This window comes from Lutra lutra, chromosome 6 (assembly GCF_902655055.1).
Source record: "Lutra lutra chromosome 6, mLutLut1.2, whole genome shotgun sequence".
NCBI lineage: Eukaryota > Metazoa > Chordata > Mammalia > Carnivora > Mustelidae > Lutra > Lutra lutra.
This window is the reverse complement of record NC_062283.1, coordinates 14,636,884-14,659,851: the sequence shown is the minus strand read 5'-3', so window position 1 is coordinate 14,659,851 and position 22,968 is coordinate 14,636,884. Positions and strand designations below refer to the sequence as shown.

Genomic DNA, 22,968 nt, shown 5'->3' with positions numbered 1-22,968 from the left:
TGGCTTTGACAAGAAGATCTCGACACAGAGTCTTAGTTAGGTGGCCAAGAATAGCAAGGGACAAAATAAACTCACTTTATTTTATTTTTTTTATATTTGTAGTCATCTTGTCTCTTTTTTATTTTATTTTGTTTTATTTTAATTCCAGTAGTTAACGTATGGTGTAATACCGGTTTCAAGGGTAGACTGTAGTGATATGGCACTTCTGTACAACACCCGGGGCTCATCAGGACAAGTCACAACCACACCCGAAGGCACCCAGATAATCCAACTAAAAATTAAACACGTTTTAGAAAGAATCAATGGAAAGGGAGAGAAAAAGAGAAGGGGGAGGAAGGAAGAAGGAAAATGAAGAGGGAAGAAGGGAGGGACAGAAAAGGAAAGAAGGAAGGAAGGGAGACAGGTTGGGGAAGTCAACCCACTCCCATCTGACTGTGTGCCAACCCCAACTTGGGTAGAAAGAAGGTAAGCGAGGTAGAAGAAGAGGCGTTCACATGGGCCCTGCCATCTTGGGAGCTCCCCCATGCCATCTCCAGGGCTTTGCTACTATCATGTGATAGCTGATTATTCTTAGTATTAAGGATAAAGGGTGCCTGCGTGGGGCAGTCGGTTGAATGTTCGACTTCTTGACTTCAGCTCAGGTCATGATCTGAGGGTCGTACTCAGCGGGGAATCTGTTTGACATTCTCTCTCCCTCTGCTCTTCCCTCCACTGGCTCGTGCCCTCTCAAATAAATAAATCTTAAAAATATATTAAGGGGCGCCTGGGTGGCTCAGTGGGTTAAAGCCTCTGCCTTCGGCTCAGGTCATGATCCCAGGGTCCTGGGATCGAGCCCCGCATTGGGCTCTCTGCTCCGCAGGGAGCCTGCTTCCTCCTCTCTCTCTCTCTGCCTGCCTCTCTGGCTACTTGTGATCTCGCTCTGTCAAATAAGTAAATAAAATCTTTTAAAAATATATATATTAAGAATAAATTATTGCATTAATGGACACAGACCTTGGGCGATCATAGACAGGATCTCCTGTAGCACGCATAATAACCCACAATATACTTAATCTGCTTTTTAATAGATAAGGAAATGGAGGCTCACCACACCTCCCCCTGCAGAGGCAGCCCTGCTCTGTGCACGGTGTTGTAAATCCAGCAGGTGGTGGCAAGGGCTGACCCGGAGTGGCATATAGATTGAGTCCAAGAGTGAGTTAAATTTTCCTAAGGCTCAGTCACTCTTCCAGCCCTGAGCCAGGCCTCCTAGCACAACCCTCCTCCAACTCTGAGGCTGTCCAGGCTACAGAGCCTCCAGAAACGGCATAAGTAGTAACTTTTCTGTTGACAGTAAGTCTATTACGCTGTTTATGTGGAGGGAAATATGTATTTATTATTCGAAGCCCAAGTGAATTTTCTCTTCATTTAAATGAGAATTTATTAATCCCTTTGTACACGCACTGCCATTTATTTAGTGATGTTGTGGAAACAAAAGTAATAAAACAATATTAATAAACTCGAGCAACTGACCACATAGTGGGAAAACAAGACATCACTCCAGAACCGAGTGAGCATGATCCCTGGGCACCCGTGGTCAACCCATTCTGCAGCCCCTCCATTTTTCTTTCTTAATTAGACTTTATCTTTTAATTAATTAATTTTAAAGATTTTATTTATTTATTTGTGAGAGAGAGTATGAGCAGGGGGGAAGGGCAGAGGGATAGGGAGAAGCAGACTCCCGACTGAGCAGGGCTCCATCCCAGGAGCCCCAAGACCATGACCAGAGCCTGAAGGCAGCCCCTTAAATGGCTGAACCACCCAGGTGCCCCAAATAGACCTTATTTTTTTTTAGAACAGTTTTGGGTTCACAGCAAAATTGAGCAGAAAGGACAGAAAGTTCCCATAGACCCCCACCCACCCCGCCCACGCCCATGCATAGCCTCCCCCATTATCAGCATCTGAGCCCAAGTGTTACATTTGTTCCTGACAAATGTAACTGACGTGTTACTGACGTGTAACACTAACATGTTACTACAGTAACTACCTTGACACATCATTGTCACCCAAAGTCTGTAGTTTCCAAGAGGGTTCACTCTTGGTGTTACACATTCTGTGGCTTTGGATGAATGTATGATGACACATGTCCACAGTACAGGGCCGTACAGAGCAGTTCCACTGCCCCCAAAATCTCTCTGTGTTCCATGTGCTCATTCCTGCCACATACACACACACACACATGCCCCTCCCTAGCCCTCAACAACCACTAGTCTTTTTACTGTCACCACGGTTTTGCCTTTTCTAAAATATCGTACAGTTGGAATCCTATAATATGGAGCCTTTTCAGATTGGTTTCTTTTACTTAGTGATAGACACTTGAGTTTCCTCCATGGCTTCATAGCTCACTTCTTTATTTGTTTGCTTTTGGAGATTTTATTTATTTATTTATTTGTGCATTTATTTGAGAGAGAGCACGAGCAGGGGTAAGAGCAGAAGCAGACTCCATGCTGAGCAGAGCCCGAGGTGGGGCTCAATCCCAGAACCCTGAGATCATGACCTGAGCCGCAATGAAGACTCGGACACCTCATCAGTGGAGCCACCCGGGTGCCCCATTCATAGCTCATTTCTTTTTCGAGCTGAATAATCTTCTCTTGTCTGGATGTACCAAATTTATTTATCCATGCACTTCCTGAAGGACATCGTGGTTGCTTTCAAGTTCTGGCAATTCTGCGTAAACCTGCCACAAACAGCCATGTGCGGGTTTTTGTATGGACAAAAGCTTTCAAGCCTTTTGGGTAAATACCAGTGGGTGCAATTGGTGGATTCCATGGCAGAAGTTTATTCTGTAAGAAACCACCAAACTGTCTTCCAGAGTGGCTGGACTGTTTCGCACTCCCACCAGCAATGATGGCGGATTCCATCATCCACCGCGAGGACTGTGGTTCCCCATCCTCACCACCTTTTGGTGTTGGTCTTTCTACTTTCTAAAGCCCCCCTAAACTGAATTATGTGAAAATGACTGGAGAGCCAGAAATGAGGCCAGAAAGGATTCTGGGCAACAAAACTGAGCGTCACATCCCATGATGTCCATATGGTAGGTTTCTCAGCCCTTCCTCAAAGCCGCTGTATTCTTACTCTGTACAAAATATTATTGAGTTAGGTTTCCTGCTTTCCCAACCCATTAAGAGTTAGAAGCATTCAGGGGTGCCTGGGTGGCTCAGTGGGTTAAAGCCTCTGCCTTCGGCTCAGGTCATGATCTCAGGCTCCTGGGATCTAGCCCCGCATCGGGCTCTCTGCTCAGCAGGGAGCCTACTTCCTCCTCTCTCTCTCTCTGCCTGCCTCTCTGCCTACCTGTGATCTCTGTCTGTCAAATAAATAAATAAAATCTTAAAAAAAAAAAGAATTAGAGGCATTCATAGACGGAGACAATAAACTATAAAACAAGACACATGCATTAGCCTGGTTAATAAATAAGTTAACAAACAGGTATGTCATCCCTCATTCTTTGGGGTCATAACTGCACATCAGCTTCTCATAAATGGTGTTTATAAGAATGACCTTAAAATGATGCAGGCCCTCCCGATGTTTACAGCAGCATGATCAACAATAGCCAACTTAGGGGAAAAGCCCAAATGTCCATCCACTGATGAATGAATAAGGAAGATGTGAGGTATATATAATATACGCAATGGAATATTACTCAGCCCTCAAAAAGAATGAGATCTTGCCACGTACAACAACAAGGATGAAACTAGAGGATATTATGCTAAGTGAAATAGGTCAGTCAGAGAAAGACAAATGCCATATAACTCCATTCATATGTAGAATTTAAGAAACAAAACAAATGAGCATAAGAGAGGGGAGAAAAGAGAGGGACAAACCATGAAGCAGACTCTTAACTGTAAAGAACAAACTGAGGGTTGCTGGAGGGGAAGTAGGTGGGGGGAATGGGCTACACAGGCGATGGGGATTAAGGATGGACACTAGTGGTGAGTACCAGGTGTTGTATGTAAATGAGGAAGTGACTAAATTTTATACCTGAAACTAATATTACAATGTATGTTAACTAGAATTTTAACAAAATCTTGAAAAAGAAAAGAATACCTTAAAACACTTGTTGGAAGAAGGAAATGGTATTCAAGATGCCACAGCTGTTAAAAATTGAGAAGTCCCAGATTTGTGCTTGCAGATTTGTGGTTGAAATTACATGAAATGTATGTAAAACTTACTTAACACCAGGCCTGGCACATAGTAGAGCTAATACATATTGGCTGCTATGTAGTGATGATAATGGTGATGATGTACCAAGTGGCCCAACAATAAGAAGGAAGGACACGAAAAGGAAAGGGTATTGGGATTCCCCCAGCATTTATTGAGATCCTACTATGTCCCAAAGCGAATTCAAAGGTAAACAGTATGTGGTTCCTCTCCTTGAAGAAATACTCATCTATCATGTCACATAATCACAACAGAATGTGATAAATGTTGTACACATCTATGTATAAAAGTAGAGTGATATAACACAGTGGAGAGGGTGGTTAATTTGGACTACAAGATTAAGAAAACCTACAGTAAATGCTAGAGCTGGGCTCAAAGGATTTGGTTGTTTGGTAAGGGATAGGCCTTTTAAGATAGGACATTCCTGGCAGAGAAACAGACTAAACAAAGGCAAGTTGTCCTGGAAGTCATGGCACAGTCGAGAGTATAGATCAGGGTACAATCAAAGAAAACATAGCCAGGAGTTGGGCCACAAAGTTCCCTAAAGGTCAGTTTATGATTACCTAGGGTATCACGTTAGAGAGTATGGGTTTTATCTGGAAGGCAGCCCATTGCTATTAAAAGTTTTAAGCTGGGTGGATCAATCGGTTAAGCCCCTGCCTTCGTCTGGGGTCATGATCCCAAGGTCCTGGGATCGAGTCCTGTATCCGCCTCACTGCTCAGCCGGGAGCCTACTTCTCCCTCTGCCCACTGCTCCCCCTGCTTGTGCTCTCTTGCTCTCCCTCTCTCTCTGATAAATAAATAAACGAAATCTTTTTTTTTTTTTTTGAAAAAGGTTTTAAGCTGACAAGCTACATGATTAAATGTTTGCTTTCACGATGTACTCACACTGAAGGCAGGATAGAAATAACCTGAATGGGGAGAGAGTGGAGGCAGGGAGCCCAGGCAGAGGCTCTCGGGATCTTCTGGGAGATAGCACAGGTCCTAGAATTGGAGAAGAGGTGACAGGTAGACTCTACGGACTTAGTGGTCTACTGGAGGGGCTCCAAGGAGCAGAGGAAGGCGTAGGAAGTTCAGTCAAACGTGATTCTGAGGTCCAAACTTGGGTGATTGGGGCAACTCAATGAAGGAAATTTTTATAAACCTGAGATTTATTTTTTAATCTTCTCTATTCTCTGGCAACATGAAAGGAGTGGAGTCTTTAATGCCATTTCTTTTTTTTTTTTTTTTTCACATTTAAAAAAAAATTTTTTTATGGGGCACCTGGGTGGCTCAGTCGGTTAAGCGTCTGCCTTTGGCTCAGGTTGGGATCTCAGGTCCTGGGATCAAGCCCGGCATCGGGCTCCCCGTTCAGTGAAGAGTTTGCTTTTCTCTTTCCCTCTCCCTTGTGCTCTCTCTCTCTCTCTCTATCTCAAATAAATAAATAAAATCTTTAATCTTAAAGAGCAGGGAGCCAGCCTTGGGATTGGATCCCAGGACCACAAGATCATGACCTGAGGCGAAGGCAGATGCTTAACCAACTGAGCCACCCAGGCATTCCAATACCATTTCAATTCCAAGCTTATTTTCTATTTTCTTACTCTGCCCAAGAGAATACCACTTGATTTATGCCATAAGGCCAGAACCAAATGAATGCAATTTATTTTTCTAAAAGTTTCAAATTCCAAGCCCCATATGACCAAATATAGTCTGAGGTGGGACCATCCAATGTGGCCAGGTGTGGCCAGATGTGGCCATTGAGCACCTGAAACATGGCTGCTCCTAAGTGAGATAGGTTATAGGTATATAATGCATAAAATTATATCAGGTTTCAGAGATTTAGTATGAAGAAAAGAATACAAAATAATTTGCAAATAATTTCGTGGTGATTACCTGTTGAAATAATATTTTGGATCTATTGGATTAAATAAAATATATTACCAAAATTAATTCCACTTTTTTTTAATCCAACAACTAGGAAATTTTAAATTACGTACGTGGCTCACACATTTCTATCGAACGGTGCTGGTCTAGGAAATTCAATTTTTGTGGCATCAATATTTCATGATTGTGTATGGACCAAGGGTTTATTTTATATTATTGCTTTCCTTCCCATTCATGGAGAGGGTCTCACCACCTGATGGTTTCTATTATCTTACTATGTGTCCTTATTTTCATTAAGACAGAAGTAGTTACCATAGCAACTGTGGCAAAATACTGTATTTGCTATACTGGAAGGTGTGAAATAAACAGACATCAATCTGTCATTCAGGTTTACACATTTATATATATTTTTTCATGTGTCTGGGTCTTTGCAGAACTGAGCGCTGAGAGGAGGAAACCTGACTTGTAATTCCTGCCTGTGGCACTGGCTTCTTTGGGTCTGTATAAGGACAATAATGATGCCGTGCCCACTTCAGAGGGCTATGTGGATAGACACTTACAACGGACATTGAAAGTTATTCTTAGGGCCTAGTATCTGTATAACGTCCACACAGTTTAATATAGTAATGGTATCTAATATTACCTCCAGAGCTGGGGGCGGGCAGGGAGAAGAGAGGTCAGACTAGGATAAACCAAAAAAGGGTGATCAGTGTTAATATTTCTTCCCATAGACTTTAGCAGTCCTTTCTAGGTACAAGGCTCTCCTGGCTGGGAGAAGACTGGGAGTCGAGGGACACCCCCCGCCCCCGCCCCGCCCTGGAAACAGGTCAGCCTGGCTTTGACATGGACAGAGCAAACAGGTTGGAGTTTTTTATGTTGATCATTCTGTCTTATGAAGTGTTAGGCTCATTTATGCCGTCTGAGTTTTCTCAAAGAGCCTCTCATTCGTGGGCCAATTCTGTTTTAACGTATTTGCCCCTCGATAAATATCTCAGAGATGACACAGATACTGAGAAAGGGAAATTGGGATAGACTGAGATGATTCTTATCACCTTCACCCAAGACAGTGCTGGCTTCAAAATATCCAGAGATTTTGCCTTAAGGATTTCAATCTGGTAGAAAGTAGAGGCTGGGGAATTGGCTTTTCAGAGGTGTTTGCCTAGCAAGCTTGTGGCTTTCAATTGGATGTTATGCTTCTTTGAGGAGGCTGGGGGAAGGTTTATGAGAATCACGGTCAAGTGTAAGAAGGGGGTTGGCTAAAGACCCCCTCAACCCAATTTACCCCTTTGGCATTTCAGGGAACTTACATGTGTGGCGAAAGTAGTAAACACTCCAGATTTTAGAGCTCGTTTGCACAGGTGTTCGAAATCTATGCACTCTGTCATTTGAAAACTCATTCAGTAATACATCACATCTGTACCACCCTAAAAGAAGAGCAAGGAAAGTGCTACAGTTACATCTTGAGATGTTCCATGTTCAGAAATCTCTGCTAACTCAGCATTGGCATTTAGCAGGTCCTCTACCCAAAAATCAAACCAAAGGGAAATCAAAATGCACTGTGAATCTGTAGCATGCCTCTCCCCCCACTGAAATTTCAAAAAAGGTTACTTGTCAGTGGTGTTTGCAGCTTCTCCCTCTCTGCCTTACCCCTTCAGTGCAGGGGGAGGGGGAGGAGGGTGAGGGGACGGGAGGGGAGTGTGGTTTCCTGATCAGAACTCAAAAGGCACAGTTTGAATTATATAATGGAGCGGCTGTGAGTCAGGTGACAGTCTCACTGAGTAACTCCCTGCAGAAGGAGACAAACTGCATGTTAAAAAGCTCAACAAATACTTTAAAAAATAAAAAACAAAAAGCCCAGGCTGTGAGTTCCAGACTTCCAAGCTGCAGTTTTCTCTGAATTTCCTCCAAGCTGAAACAGCTGGGGTGGGAGTGGGGGAGGTTGGCTGGGTCTGGAGACTCTCGCTCCCAAGACCAAGTGCAGGTCGGGGGGTCCGGCTGGATCACCAGGTTACTTTCTGTTTCATTTCAAAATGTTCCCTGCTTCTGGAATTGGTTGCCTCCAATGTCAAGGAAAACGCATGACTCCTAGGAGACTCCAGCCAGGCTTTTAAGAACTGGGGCTCTGTGAAGGTAAGAGGCATCCTCGTCCTGCCTACCCAGGGCTGTTGCCCCTCGGTGGTCTGCGAGCACCAGGAGGAATCTGCCAACTTGTTTTGGGATCTGAATGAGGCCAGAGAAACCATCTGTGGAGGGGTTTTTAAGGTTAGCAAAGGGGTAAGGTGGATCCTTCCTGCCCAGATGGGAGGCCAGCCTGTCCACGGTGAGTGGAAGCGGTCCCCAGCTCCTGTGGGCTCCCTTCCCTCCCCCGTTCCATCCTACGTAGGAGTTGGTCAGCAGTCAGGGACTTGGCACGGGCTGGCCCGGGGCCGGGAAGGAAGGCGAAGGGGCTGCCTGGCACCGAAGGGCTGATTGGGTGTGTGCAGCATGTGTATTTCAGAGCCTGACCCTTGAGACTGGGGCTCAGTCTAAGACCGCACCGCTATTAGAAACCCAGAAAACAGACCCAGAGGATACTTGTGGGAGCACAGAGCCTTGGGAAATCTGTAAGGTAGGCATTTGCGTTTTAAATAAGTTTATTGCTTTCCGTGCATTTGTTATTTGGATTTTCTATCGGTTTTATGTTTGATTGGGTTTAAGGAATTTTTTCCTTTTGGAGCTGCCAGTATGAATTGATCCGGTTTTTCAGTCTGGACCCGGTTCTTGGGATGTCTTGCAACCCACTGGTGTATGGGAGATGGATGCCTGGAAGTCAGAGGACTCGGTGGGAAACTGGCTAGCAAGCGATGTTTTTCAGATCAGGGGATTCACTTGCAAATCTCACTGCAGTGGAGGCTTGCCCTGGACTGAAGGAGCTGAAGGAGCCAGCACTTTGGAACCTCAGGAAGTTTCTGACTTAAAGAGACAGGAAAGGGAAAATCGGGTCTGCAGTTGTTATTTGCGGGGGAGGTGGGCGCAGGGAAAAGTTGTGGCTGTTGAAAGAGAAAGCTGATCGGGGAAATAGAAGGATAAATACAGATTTGGTGAGATCCCACGGCGGGCTGTGGCATTTTGAGGTTTGAGGCGTGACAATAAAAATCAATATGGCAACTGATAACAGCTCACTGGGCATGAATAAGAAAACTACAACGGATTCTTTTTCTCCCTGACTCCTAGAAACCTCAGGAAATAGGCAAGGCATTAGTTTCCAAGAGTCCCTTTCTAATTGCTATTCTTTTGTCGCCACACTGAGGTGCTCTAAACAAAATATGGTGATGTTAGAACCAAAGGGAAAACGTGCTGTGAAAGAGGTCTAAGGAGGGATATTCAAGTTTCCCGCTGCCCCTCACCCCTTCCCCACCTTACTCCCAGTTTTTGGCAAATTGTGCAAACCAAATGTGCCCAATGGAAACAATTCTTTTGAGTGGTACAGGGATCACTGTGAAAGGATGTGTGGATTTCACTGTAAAAATGAACCTGACTCAGGGTTCTTAAATCCTGGAGGCCACAGACCCCCTTTAGAAACAGAAAAGATTTTGTTGATCGTGAACTTTCTAGAGACCTCTCTCTCCTGTGGCCCTCTCACTGCCATTCTCCTCTGGTGTTCAACAGACACAACCAAACGATGACAACAGAGCCAAAAGGCATAATATCGTGAGGTTTCTAATTAAAGCCCACACTTGGAATATAGATAGCATAGTATTATAAATATTCATAATATAAGAAGACAGCTCACGGATTCCCTCCTCCGCAGGTCACGCCAGTCCCCCGAGACAGCACAGCTTCCATAATGAATGTCAGCCCAGTGAGTTCCTTTTATCCAGATATCCAGCCGTTGAGGTGGATGGAAAACCTGCATTTCTACACTTCAATAAGATAATGAGGACTAAGATTGATAAGGACGACCTCCAGACACCATAAGATCTGTCAGGGCCTTTCAGACCACCGAAAGCAATGGGATGCTCTGACTCGTTTTACCTTCGAGTGCATTGCCTTACACTCCAACTCACTAAAGTTTCGTGACCTGTGTAAATTGTGGTGCCCACATTTTCTACCCCCAAGAAACGGGACTCGTGGTTTCACAAAGGACTTTTATGTTACTTTCAGGATGAGGCACAGTCTGGGAAATGCAGTTGGGATACAAGGTACCACGTTTGGAGGTCCATTTCTGGGATGGTTCAATAGTTCATGGGACAGCCGGTCAGAAGATGGGAGATAGGAAGGCTTTTGTGAAAATCCAGTCTTTGGGGAAATGTGCATACTTTGTTCAAAAGCTTAACTCTTTTGTGTTCAGGCTGACTTGGGTCTGCATTCCTGTTCTCCCACCTATTTAATCAGTGACGTTGGGTAAGCTTCTTGACCTTTCTCAGCCTGGTTTTTCATCTGTAAAATTGAATCGTAACAGTACTTACCTCGTCGGTTGTCTGGGAAGTAAGTAAAATTATGTATTAGTATAACAGCTCATAATACAATTCTGGCATAAATAGCATCTAATAAACAGTAGCTGCTATTATTATTATGATTTGTGCTATTTAATGACCACAAAATAGTTGAAAATGGGGCCTTTTTTTTTTTTCCTTTTACTATCCCAGAGAGTAAGGAGTAATGTTATGCGACTTTAGAACAGCATCCGGGATCCTCAGAATGTTCCGGAATGAAGTTATTAGCATGCATATTCCTCTGGGTGACGAGGCATGATTGCCCCACGCTTCCCACAGAAGAATATTGCACTGGTGTAAGCCACGTGGGACATCAGTGGCTGCATGGGGGCAGGAATACTGGTCTCCAGACTCGCTGTGCCCTTCTGGCTAGGTCACACTGTTCTTGATGATCTCACTGGGGACCACGCTGGTGTGGGGGCAACAAAGGCAAAGAAACCCTTGTCTCTAGAGAGCCTCAAATACCTTCCGGTCCTTGGCGTTTCATGTGGCAGACTTGGTTTTCCCCGCTTCAGCATGCTAGTAGTTGTGGCTCTGCTTGGTTTTTTCCTAAATTGCTGGGCTCAGACACCCTACAGGTGGTCTGCCCATGTGATCAGCTCATGCAGATGGATGTCTGCCCCAGTGGGGACAGCAGGAAATCTACTACCCTTGTGTAGCCTCTTACGGGCTCACCTCTGTATTACTCTCGCAGTCTCCTAACATAGGGATTTAATGCCTCCCATCAAACAAACTTCTGAGCATACGCTATAAAGTCCAAAACCAGCCATATAATTAATCTAAAGAAGAAAGATGTCAAAAGGCCTTGAGTTTTGCATTCCATGGGTATTCTGCATCCTGTAGAATTCAGCACCCATAGCTATAGGAGCACGTGCTAAGAGAGGGATTTCATAAAAGGTGATCCAGGAAGAGCCTGGGCTTTTCAAGAAAACTAACTGAATAAAAATCGCCCCCTCCCAACACACACACACAAGGGCACAGTGAAGAATGGTATAGAGTGTCTTCTTTTAAGAAATGAACCACAACAGGGGCGCCTGGGTGGCTCAGTTGGTTGAGCGATTGCCTTGGGCTCAGGTCATGATCCCAGAGTCCTGGGATCAAGCCCCACATCAGGCTCCCTGCTCAGTGGGCAGCCTGCTTCTCCCTCTCCCTCTGCTGCTCTGCCTGCTTGTGCTCTCTCTCTCTCTCTCTCTCTGTCAAATAAATAAATAAAATCTTAAAAAGAAATGCTCCACAACAAAAGCCTAAAATGAAGAGAAACAGAAGCAAAAATCCAGTAGAATTACATATACGTCACAAGATTCAAAAATAAAGAAGCAAATTTTGAAATGTAAAAACGCTCCAAAGTTGGAAATATGATAATGCGAAGGAAAAAGATAAAGGAGCAGAATGTGGGAGAAACCACAGAGAGCCCTGTAGCTCTCTGAGTCAGCCCTATAGCAGGAGTCAGTCACTCCTCACTGATAAAATGGGAACAGTAGTCCCTACCCTCCTCCAAGTGTTACTGAGAGACACAAATGAGAGACTGTGTCAAAACTGGGGAGATTGACCAGAACCTTAGAATATTCCTTCAACACTGTTGAAACCTTGAACTTTAGTTGGGCCTGTCAGTAGGTGTTTTTTTTTGTTTTTTTTTTGTTTTTGTTTTTTTTTAGATTTTATTTATTTAATAGAGAGAGACACAGCAAGAGAAGGAACACAAGCAGGGGGAGTGAGAGAGGGAGAAGCAGGCTTCCCGCAGAGCAGGGAGCCTGATGTAGTCCTCGATCCCAGGACCCTGGGATCATGACCTGAGCTGAAGGCAGACACTTAATGATTGAGCCACCCAGTGCCCCTGTCAGTAGGTTTTAGTAACTATTTAGGATTAAGGAAAATTGACAAAAAAAGGAAGAATATGTGTATTACTAAAAAACAGGATTTTCAGGGTACCTGGGTGGCTCAGTCAGTTAAGCATCCAACTCCTGATTTCAGCTCAGGTCATGGTCTCAGGGTTGTGAGATCGAGCCCCACGTCAGGTGGGCTGTGAACTCAGTGTGCACTCCGCTTAAGATTCTCTCTCCCCCTCTGCCCCTTTCCTGCATGCATGTGCTCTCTCAGAGTCTCTCTAAAATAATAAATAAATCTTTAAAAAAAAAACAACAACACAGGATTTTCTTCTTAGTAATACAGAAGAAAATCACTTTGGATAATCTATAGCTAATGAATAACCAATAACTACCATATATTAGTTTGCTAGAGCAGTCATAACACAATACCTCAAACTAAGTGGTCTAAACAGCAGAAACTTATTTTCTGATTGCTCTGGAGGCTAGAAGTCCAAGGTCATGGTGTGGGCAGAGTTGGTTTCTCCTGAGCCTTCTCTCCTTGGCTTGATGATGGCCGCCTTCTCTCTGTGTCCTCACATGTGAGTGTGTTCAACCTCTGTATACGCACATCCCTGGGGTCTCTTCCTCTTCTTCTTTTTTTTTTTTTTAATGAGAAATACAGTTTTTTTTTTTTAAGATTTTATTTATTTATTTGACAGACAGAGATCACAAGTAGGCAGAGAGGCAGGCAGAGAGAGAGGAAGGGAAGCAGGCTCCCTGATGAGCAGAGAGCCCGATGCGGGACTCGATTCCAGGACCCTGAGATCATGACCTGAGCCGAAGGCAGCGGCTTAACCCACTGAGCCACCCAGGCGCCCTCTCTTCCTCTTCTTATAAGGACACCAGTCCAGTGGGATTTGGGCTCTATACATATGACCTCATTTACCTTTGTTCACCTCCCTATAGGCTCTATCTCCAAATATAGTCCCATTCTGAGGTACTGAGGGGGTTAGGGCTTCACCGTATGGATTGGAGGAGGGGGGACACAATTCAGCCCATAACATCTGCCAATTAAGAAAGCTCATTAAAAGGTATGTTCTTTATTTTAGAAATTTATCAGGTCCCTAAAGGAAAATGCTGTCTCCATAAAGGAGCAATGAAATCTCCAGATTGCCATGGAGAGACATCACGGAAAGTGGTCTGGTAGACCCATTTCTGACTTCCTCCCAGGTGTTCTGTCAAAGAACTAGCAGACTGGTCCCTGTCACAGTTGCGTGTCCTTGGTGACAGCTGTTCTTGGAGGACGGATTTCACATGGTTTGGAATCAGATGCTCCTCTGAAGTCCAAAGGATTGTGGTATTTCACTGGCTCATTTCCCACTTCCTTTGAATATTCTGTCTCTTCAAGGAAGTCAAGGATTGATCCTTCCATCCAGGGTCCTGCCATGTTCAGTGCTATCACCCACACTTTTCCCCATTTCTTCAGTCAGTTCACAGCAGCGTGAACAGTGATGTTCAGGGACATGGTTGCCAGAAATACACCCACTTGCACGCGTATATGCATGCACACATGCACATTTATTCATTCCCAAAACAGAATTCATGAGTAGAGAGGAAGGTGTGTTGTGAGTGATATTTGCACATCATTTTCTTTCTGAACATCAGACCTTTGATTTCAGAGAAATTGATATGGGGTCCAGCTCATGGCTGAGGTGTCCCCACAAATATGAGAAGCACCGGGGAACGGATGCCTCTTCTCCCTTCACAGGCATGAAAAGGCTGGAAAGGGGAAGCGGGTGATTCGCAGGTGTTTGTACACGAGTGAGCACGCTCCCTGCCTGCCTGTGGCCTCTTACTGCTCACAGCCACACGGTCAGGGGACCGTCTGCACACTGAGGTAGGGCACATCCCAGTCAGATCCAAACAGGAGACATGAGGAGATCGTGCAAGCAAGGCTTACCTTGATTTTCTTTTTAAAACAACTGGTGGAGGGGTGCCTGGGTGGCTCAGTGGGTTAAAGCCTCTGCCATTCAGCTCGGGGTCATGATCCCAGGGTCCTGGGATCGAGCCCTACATCGGGCTCTTTGCTCAGTGGGGAGCCTGCTTCCCCCTCTCTCTCTCTCTGCCTGCCTCTCTGTCTACTTGTGATCTCTCTCTGTCAAATAACTAAAATAATCTTAAAAAAAAAACTGGTGATGGCAAAAAATTCTATTAGAAGTAACAAAAAAGCACATATTTAGTAACTTGTAAAACACTCTGTCATGTCCTTTTGCATTAAAAACAAGGTATACCTCAGTGGGATATGGGTGGCTGAGGCGATTAGGTGTCTGCCTTCAGTTCAGGTCATGATCCCAGGGTCCTGGGATCGAGCCCCATGTCTGGCTCTCTGCTCAGTGGGGAGCCTCCTTCTCCCTCTGCCTGCTGCTCTGCCTCCTTGTGCTCTCTCTTTGTGTCACATAAATAAATAAAATCTTTTTAAAAAATAAGGTACGCCTCCATGCCCAATGGAAAAGAACTGGTTCCCCGAGCATCATGATCATACCTTCTGAGCCAGCTCCCCATGCTGTCTGAGCACAAAAAACACACTCCATTCTTGGTGCACAATTCTCCCCTTCTACCAGGATCCATTTCAAAGGCAGGGGAAGAAATGCGTTATGCACTAAATTAGTTTGCCTAACCTTTAAGCTGTTTGGATGCAATGTTCTCTCCAAGTGTCAGGTGCTCTTCTCTGGGTTATTAGAAAGAGGCTGTTGTAACTATGATGCAATTTAGAATATGTCAGAACCTGAGCTACTTAGCACTGACTTGAAGGTTTGTGACTTGTCCGAAAAAGGACCTGGAGCCTGAAAAGGTTTAAGAACGCGCAGTCAGAAACGGGCCATCAGACTTCAAGAAAAATGAATACCGGTTCCCTTTGGCTTTCAGATAAATTAGGAATATAAGTTAGGAACTCTTATTTAAGTTGGTTTGAACAAACTTAACACATGCAACTTCCATTAACATGAACAAACATGTACAACTTCCCAAGTAAAAATGTGGGTTTTTTTAATATAAAGCCAAAAAAAAAAAAAAAATCACTACCTTGGGGTTGTTGTTGTTGTTATTGTATTTAATCAGTAAGCACTTACTGTCTACTGAACTAAGAACAAAGTGTTGTGCAAACAGTTTTCAGGGGAAGAAAAGATGAATCAGATCTGCCTTATCTAGAGAAAACAACATGTACATAAAAGTTTTGTGAAGATACAGAAAATGACAGCTTCATGAGACCAGAAAAAAATTGAAGGTGAAAAACAGGAGATATTAATTCCAGCCAGAGAGGGCTTTAGGAATGTTTTTAACAAAGGTCTTGAGGGATACTAGGTCTATTTCAGCACAGAGTGGGAAGAGCGGGAGTAAGCAGGAAGCAAAACCATCCATGAGGCAGGTGAGCAGGCCAGTTTGTGGGAGGAGCAGGTGAAAAGAAATCAGATGTACATATATTGCAAAGAACTTGAATATCAAGCAGAGAAGGATATGGTAGGAGCTTAAAAGTATGCATAGGATGGGGTGAACGGAGAGAGAGGATGAGTGTGAAAATCAGTTACAATGTTATTGCAGGAGGCAGAACCAAGCAATGATCAATAATTCAATAATAATGATAATAATACTAACAATAGCTAGCTCTCACTTGCTGAATGCCTAGTAATTATAGAGCATTTCCCTTAGATGACAGCTTTCACCCACCCAGCAGACCTGGGAGGTAGTTACAAATAGACTCGATCTTCATTATTCATGGGTTCTATATTTGCAATTTTGTTTATTCACAAAAATTTATTTGTAGCCCCAAGATCAATACTCATGATACTTTCATAGTCATTCATGGGCATGTTCAGAGCCGCAAAAGATTTTGCACCACACGCACATTCCCAACTGAAATCAAAGAGGGCTGTGCTCTGCCATCTTGTTTTGGCTCTCATACCGTAAACATGTGTTGTTTTCATGGTCAATTTAGTCTAACATTTTTCCACTTTTTTTTTTTTTTTTTTGCTTTTTGTTGGTGACTTTGCTATTTAAAATGGTCCCCAAGTGTAGTGCTGAAGTGTTCTCTTGTGTTCTTAAGTACAAGAAGGCTGTGGCGTGCTTACGGAGAAAATACATTAGATAAGTTTTATTCAGGAACGAGTTAGAGTGCTGTTGGCCAACTTCAAGGTTAATGAATCAATAATATATACTAAATAAGATGTCTTTAAACAGACAGACACTTAAGACAAAGTACAAATTGATCGGTTGGTGGAAACATTGTGAAACCTTAGCCTCTATTTCCCTGAGGAGCACTGGTTCCGTGTTCACTGATTCAGTGTTCACAATGACTTTATTGAAGAGGGCTACTTGGATGCTGAGAATCCTATAGCACTCTCCTTTCCACAGAGGAGTAAGCTAAGGCTAGAAGAGATGAGGACCTTGCCCGAAGCCAAACAGCGGGCATAAACCCAGGGTGCCAGAATGGCATGTCATCAGGTAATGACATACATTTGTAATGACATAACAGGGGTCTGGATCAAGGGATAGCGATAAAAATAAAGAATGGAGGAGAGGAGGTAAATTGCAAGTGGCTTAGGAAGTATAATCAACAGCCACTGATTGCACATGGAAGACAAAGAGGAGTAGGGGTCTAGGAGAACTCTGAAGTCAGGAGGTAATGGCAGACTGTTGGCCAGAAGGTTGCAGGAAGGGTAAGCAGCAGGTTCAGCAGCGCTTAAGGACTGGGCTTTGAGGACAGAAATGCCAGTCATTATCTTCTGAGTTCTCATATATCCCAGGTGCTACTGAGAGGCTCTATCCAAGCAATCTCATTGCATCCTTACAACAGCCCCGAGACAGTGACTCTGATGCCCATTTTACAGATGAGGAGAGTGAGGCTCAAAGAGACTAAAGTAACTGGATTATGGGCATCTTGCTTATACACAAAACAAGAAACTCAAACCCAGGGAGAGTGACCCTGCAGTTTGTAATAACAGAGTGAAATTTGGGAGTTTGAGATCTTAGAAGAAGAGAGGCATTAATGTAAGTGATACCCTGTCCTGTTCTCTAGTTCCTTGTTTTTAATTGTATTTTTTCCAGTGTTTTCTCTTTTCACCACATGTTTTTGTGTTTTTGTTCAAATTTTTCTGTCCCACAGGAATGTTGTTTTCTCTCTTAGCATTTAGGTTTCTTCTCTTTTCTTCCTTTTTTCTTTCTTGATGGTACAAAAGAATAACTAAAATTATTTAATAGCTGGGATGCCTGGGTAGCTCAGTTGGTTAAGCGTCTGACTCTTGATTTTGGCTCAGGTCATGATCTCAGGGTTGTGAGATAGGAGTCCCACACCAGGGTCTATGCAGGACATGGAACCTGCTCTTAATTCTCTCTCTGTGGGACACTTGGGTGGCTCAGTCGGTTATGTATCTGCCTTCGGCTTGGGTCATGATCCTGGGGTCCTGGGATCGAGCCCCAAGTTGGGAATCCTTGCTCAGCAGGAAGCCTGCTTCTCCCCCTGCTTGTGCTCTCTCTCTCTCTTTCTTTCTGACAAATAAATACATAAAATCTTAAAAAAAAAAATATTCTCTCTCCTCCCCCTCCCCACCCTCAAGTGTGTGCTCTCTCGCTAGCTCTCTCTCAAAAAAAAATTATTTAACAGTTGCAGGATTTGAACATGTTACGTTGTGTTAGTTTGTCATGTTTCATAAAAACGTTTGAAGATTTCAAGGTTTCCAAGAATATAATACATGTTACTTAGCAACATTTATTCTCCTAATCACTTTTGCATTTCACATTAATACGTGTATGGTTTATTGGCAAATGTGTTCATTAAGAGAGGAAAACATGATTATGCTATTTGTGTGTTAAATGTGTATAACCTGACATAAAAGACGCAGTCCCTGTTTCGCATTTCATCTCAGATATCAATTATCTTTGAGCTTTTTTAAAGCTGTGAAGTCTTTAGGTTTCCCAAATCCATATCCCTGAGATTTATTTATCTATGTCCCGGAGATATTGAGAAATTAAATATTCCCCCAACACTTAGGTATTAAGCGATATTTCCACAGGACTCCCAGTAGTACTGTGCCTAGGGAAGGAATAGTTTTCAAATACAGAGGGAATCTCATCTAAAAAGTGCCAGAGCTGTTTATTATATTCAGAAACACACCAGCGATATATAGTAAGGGAAAAAAAAAATTCCCATCAGAATCTTGGGTTCCATGCTTCTTTCTGCAAAACCCCTCCAAGATCCAGAAGGTGAGCATTCTTTCTGGCCACACAAAAGGGGCTTTCCAGAGCAGTGGCATTTCATCAAAACGCCTCTGCCCACGGAGTTGAAATGCCAGTCGTTGAGAGAGCAGTTAGCTTGTATCTCTGCAGGCGAGCAGGAAAGAGTTCACCTACAAGGGACTGTCTATTCTTTGAAATAACCCAAGTATGAAACCGTTCCCTTATAAATTAAAAAGAAACCTCTTGAACTATCCTGAAGTCAAAAGAGAGAGTTGGCAATGCGTCTGCTAACACTCCTGGGTCCTCGTTCAGCTCTAAGTAACTGTTCGTTGAATCAAGTCTGCATTTGTATAGAGGTCTGGTAAAGCAGGGACAAAGGCTAAGGCAAACCCTGAGGAATCTTTGTCCTCTTCTTAAACTGCTGCAGCATGAAAGGGAACTGGGAAAAGTGAAGCCATGTTGGTTTGATTCCACAAACACCCAAAAGCATCTTTCAAATCTTCTGGATGGAATCAAGTCCAATGTGTGTTTTGCCAAGCCCAAGCGAAATTCACTCCATGTGTTTCTGATTCATTTATAGTTTAATCAGCAAAATACTGCTTTGCAAGGACTAGTTATGTCCAAGAAACCCTTTATGAGCCATTTTAAAACATTGTCTTGAAAACAGGAAGCTCTGTTTTGCCAAGAGCTAACAGATGCATGGGCAGAGGTTCTAGATTTGGTTGTGGAGACAAAGCCCTGGAACTGAGATCTCCAAATCTGGCAGAGCCAACCTTAGGATGCCTTTGGGGGAATCTGGGCTGTGTGTCTGTCTCCACTCACTGGAATTACAGAAAGCCTTCAGGGAAAATAACCCAAGGGGCAGGTGACCACTGGCTTCCATGATTTCCGCTCAAACTCGTTCCCGTTCTTGCACTTTCACATCCTTTCCCTATGTTCGGTTTGCTGAGTGGTAAGTCAAGAGATAACATCTCTGCTGAAATCTTGCTAGTATTGTAACCCTTAAAAACCTAAGGTAGAATTTCATCATTGAGCTTAGAAAACAGTAGCTGCAAAGGGGCCAATGACTTCAGGAATAGGAAAAATAAATTTTTTTCTTTTTCTTTTTTAGTTTTTTTTTTAAATTAAATCAACTAAAATTGTCAAAAGTGAAGCCTCTTAAGATTGCTTTTACATAAAGTAATGTTTATGTCATTTTCTTTCTCATTGCTCTTTATTGGGGGGTCTTAAAGTAAGTTCCCCCATCAGCTTCACCTGGGAAATTGTTAGAAAGGAAAATTCTCTGCGCCCACCTCACATCTGTGTCCATGTACATCAGAATCATGGAGCCCCCATCCCTAGATTTTCTGATTCTGTAGGCCTGGCGGTGACCTGAGAGCCTGGATTTCTAACAAGTCCTCCAGATGGTCTGCTGGTCCCAGGACCCCACGTGGAAAACCACTATTCTAGACCCTTCCCAGTTCTTGCCCCTGGCCTGCAGTTGAGTGGCAGGGAGGTGGGTACAGAAGCACAGATAGAAGTGAAGCACCATTCCAGATGCATCTACTAATGGTCACCTGGGGATATGTTTCGATGATTTCGCAAGGATGCGGTCTCGAAATTCCTGTGGACCATTATTCATGACCAAAAAAATGAAGTAGTTTACATAATTCTTAGAAGCATTGTGTAAATCTGGCCTCCACAGAGATTTAGTTGATGAAATAGTACTGCCAACCCAACGTATATAAAACCCTTATCATCTTTAGAGACCTTCATGTATTAGACTGTAGGCTTTAAAATTACATAAAAGTAACTAAATTCATCTGGTGACAGGAAATGACAGGTGTCATTGAAATGTTAAAGGACTTTTATTGCATGGATCCTGTATGAGGAATATTGGGTATGTAATAGGAAGAAGTCCTTGATGAGAATTATGTAATACACACTAACAGGCTGTACTGATCCTCAGGCAAACCATGAAACTAGAGCTCATCGAGGGCATTTCATCAGAGAGTTCTGTAGGCGCGCTGCTTTTTGATGATCTGACAATACAAACAAAGAGCTTTTTTTTTAAAAAAAGTGGTTTTTAAACTTTCCAATGTATTAGAATCACCTGGGAATGTTGCCAGTAAGCAGATTTTGGTTCAGCAGGTATGGGTGGAGCTGGGCTCCTGATACTTCATTTCTCATGGTCTGCCCGGGGACGCTCCTGCTGCTGGACCATGAACCACACTCGGAGAAGCGAGGTTCTAGAATGGTGGCTCATGGCCCTGGGAAACCTTGAATAGATTCTAAATCGAATATTCTGGGTGGAGTGTGGACATCGGCATTTTTAAAGCACCCCAGACGTTTCTAATGTTCATCCAATATGGGGGAGCTCTGGCCTGGGAGAGTAGTGGTTGCAAGTCCTAGGCTGCCTCTCTCCAAATCAGATGTGTTGCCTAAGTTCCCAGTGAGTATTCCATTGCAATGAACTTACACTTGACTTCTCCAGTAAGTGTCTTAAGTGCCTATTTCTAGGTTGCTGATAAAGGAAGGAGCCAAATGCTTTGGATTCCAGAAGTGTTGACTACCAAGTTGACATTCGGCTATGAAAACTTAGTGAACCACCACATATTCTCCGCCTTGTCACCGAGCTTCTCCCTGTTTACTCTTTCATGTGAGTTGCAGATATAACTGTGGGTACAACCAACATTGACACTCAGATAAAAAATGCTTGATATGCCCAAGAACTTAGACACGTAGTTGAGAACTCAGAATCCTGCGTGCATACACATACACAAATCAAGAGAAAAAATTTGCCTGAAAAATGTTAAGAGTAGATGTGACAATCCACTTGTCTCTGGTATAAAATAAATACCGTATTACTTCTGTGGAACATCTGATTCTGCTTATAACTGCACGTTAGTGGACCTTGTTAGATGACTCACTTGCAGAAGCACCCCAAAGTAGCTGCTTATGCTGTCTGCAATTGGCGTAATTAAATATCGTACAGCTAAATATTGGAGAATACCAGCCTGATGTAATTATTTCAGTTTTAGACCACCTGAAGTGGAACTTTCTTTCTCACAATAATTAGCCAACAGTGGCGGTTACTTCTTCAGCTTGCTCCTAATTCCTGATAATAAAACTATGGCAAGATAGAAAAGAATATATTTCTATTTATTCTGGCAGAGGAATGCAGACCACATTTGTCTAGTAACTATGTCCAGTATTTAAAGATTAAATCCCAAAGAAAGAAACTTAAATGCACCACATATTTTGGAAGTTAAATTTAATCCACCAAAAAGCCATTCTTATCCCGCGCACCCCGCTTCTTTTTGCTAGTAGTATTACAACAGGCTGTAAGGAACTGAAGTTTGGGATGCCATGTGAATGTTTCCCATTTTATGCCATGGGTCGTTCATAGGCATGAATCTAAACTGACCAAAACCAGCCTCACTGTGACAATGGTCTTCTCAACCGTATCTCGGGGAATCGCAACTGTAGAGCGGTGGTCATTAGAATGATCACAACAGACATGGCGGAACATTCATGAAGAGTGACTTCTTGTTCTTCAGGGCAGTACACTATTGGGCACCCCCTGTATTCTTGGAGTTAATTTAATCCTTGGGCATACCAGGGTGAGCAACACAAGCAGCCAGTGCTGGAGGAAATGCGTTAGGAACCCTTTTGCCGGTTTCATCTCTGATTTCGTCTTCACTCAGCCCTGAACACCTGAAATGCTTCTCTTGGCCTCTTTACCCATCTATGTTTACCTGCATTCTTGCCAATTCTTAGCCTTCAGGCTTTCTCACTGTCCTGGGCATGGCCACCCTAGGAGAAACTTACTGCCCAGCCTGGTCGCCCGGGAAGCCAGTCGCACTCTGACAACCTCAGCCAGACCCATTCAGCTACTATTAACAACAGACCACCTCGGAGCCTGGGGCAAGCAAAGGGTCATGGCTTTGGCATTCAGATTACTGAAGACACCTGTGTGGGGTGAAGGGGCCAGAAAGTGGGTACAAAACACCCTGCATGCCCTGGGGGGGGGAGGCTGATGGCCCCCCTTGGACTTCAGGTCCATCTATATTCATCTCTGGAGTCACGGGGCCTCTCACCACCCAGACTAGAGTTTTGGAGGTGGGGGTTGAGGGGGAAGAGTGAGGAGGGGAGATTTTAAACTTGTACATTCTTGAAAAGTCGTGATTTGAAAAAGTACCATTTGTATTTCAGTTCCCTTTAATACTGGAAGTTCTGACCAATAAAACCCACTTCCCTGCAGAGGCCCTTCCAGGTAAACCCGGTTTCTCATTTTTGAGAAAGAAAAGAAGCTGATGTGGAATTTTGAAACGACGGCCAGTAAGCTCGTGGGTGTCTGTTTGCTTACATAGTGAAATTTTCTTGTTGAGGCGAGGGACGACCACCTTTGGAATTCATCTGCA

At 43.6% G+C, this 22,968-nt stretch overlaps 1 protein-coding gene across 8 annotated transcripts in view; it reads left to right on the top strand.

The window, feature by feature from the left end:
* The window catches only part of PHACTR1 (phosphatase and actin regulator 1), a 587,665-nt gene that overhangs the window by 262,871 nt on the left and 301,826 nt on the right, over positions 1–22,968 (top strand). Inside the window, exon 1 of one of the 8 annotated variants that reach the window (XM_047733079.1) lies at positions 6,857–6,917. The exons of 5 other annotated variants lie outside the window; for them this stretch is intronic. The gene's annotated coding sequence lies outside the window, so the exon portion shown is untranslated. Of the gene's footprint in view, positions 1–6,856; positions 6,918–8,018; positions 8,188–8,432; positions 8,666–22,968 lie in introns of those variants that run through there. 2 more of the 8 variants (XM_047733078.1, XM_047733077.1) reach the window with 2 other exon arrangements.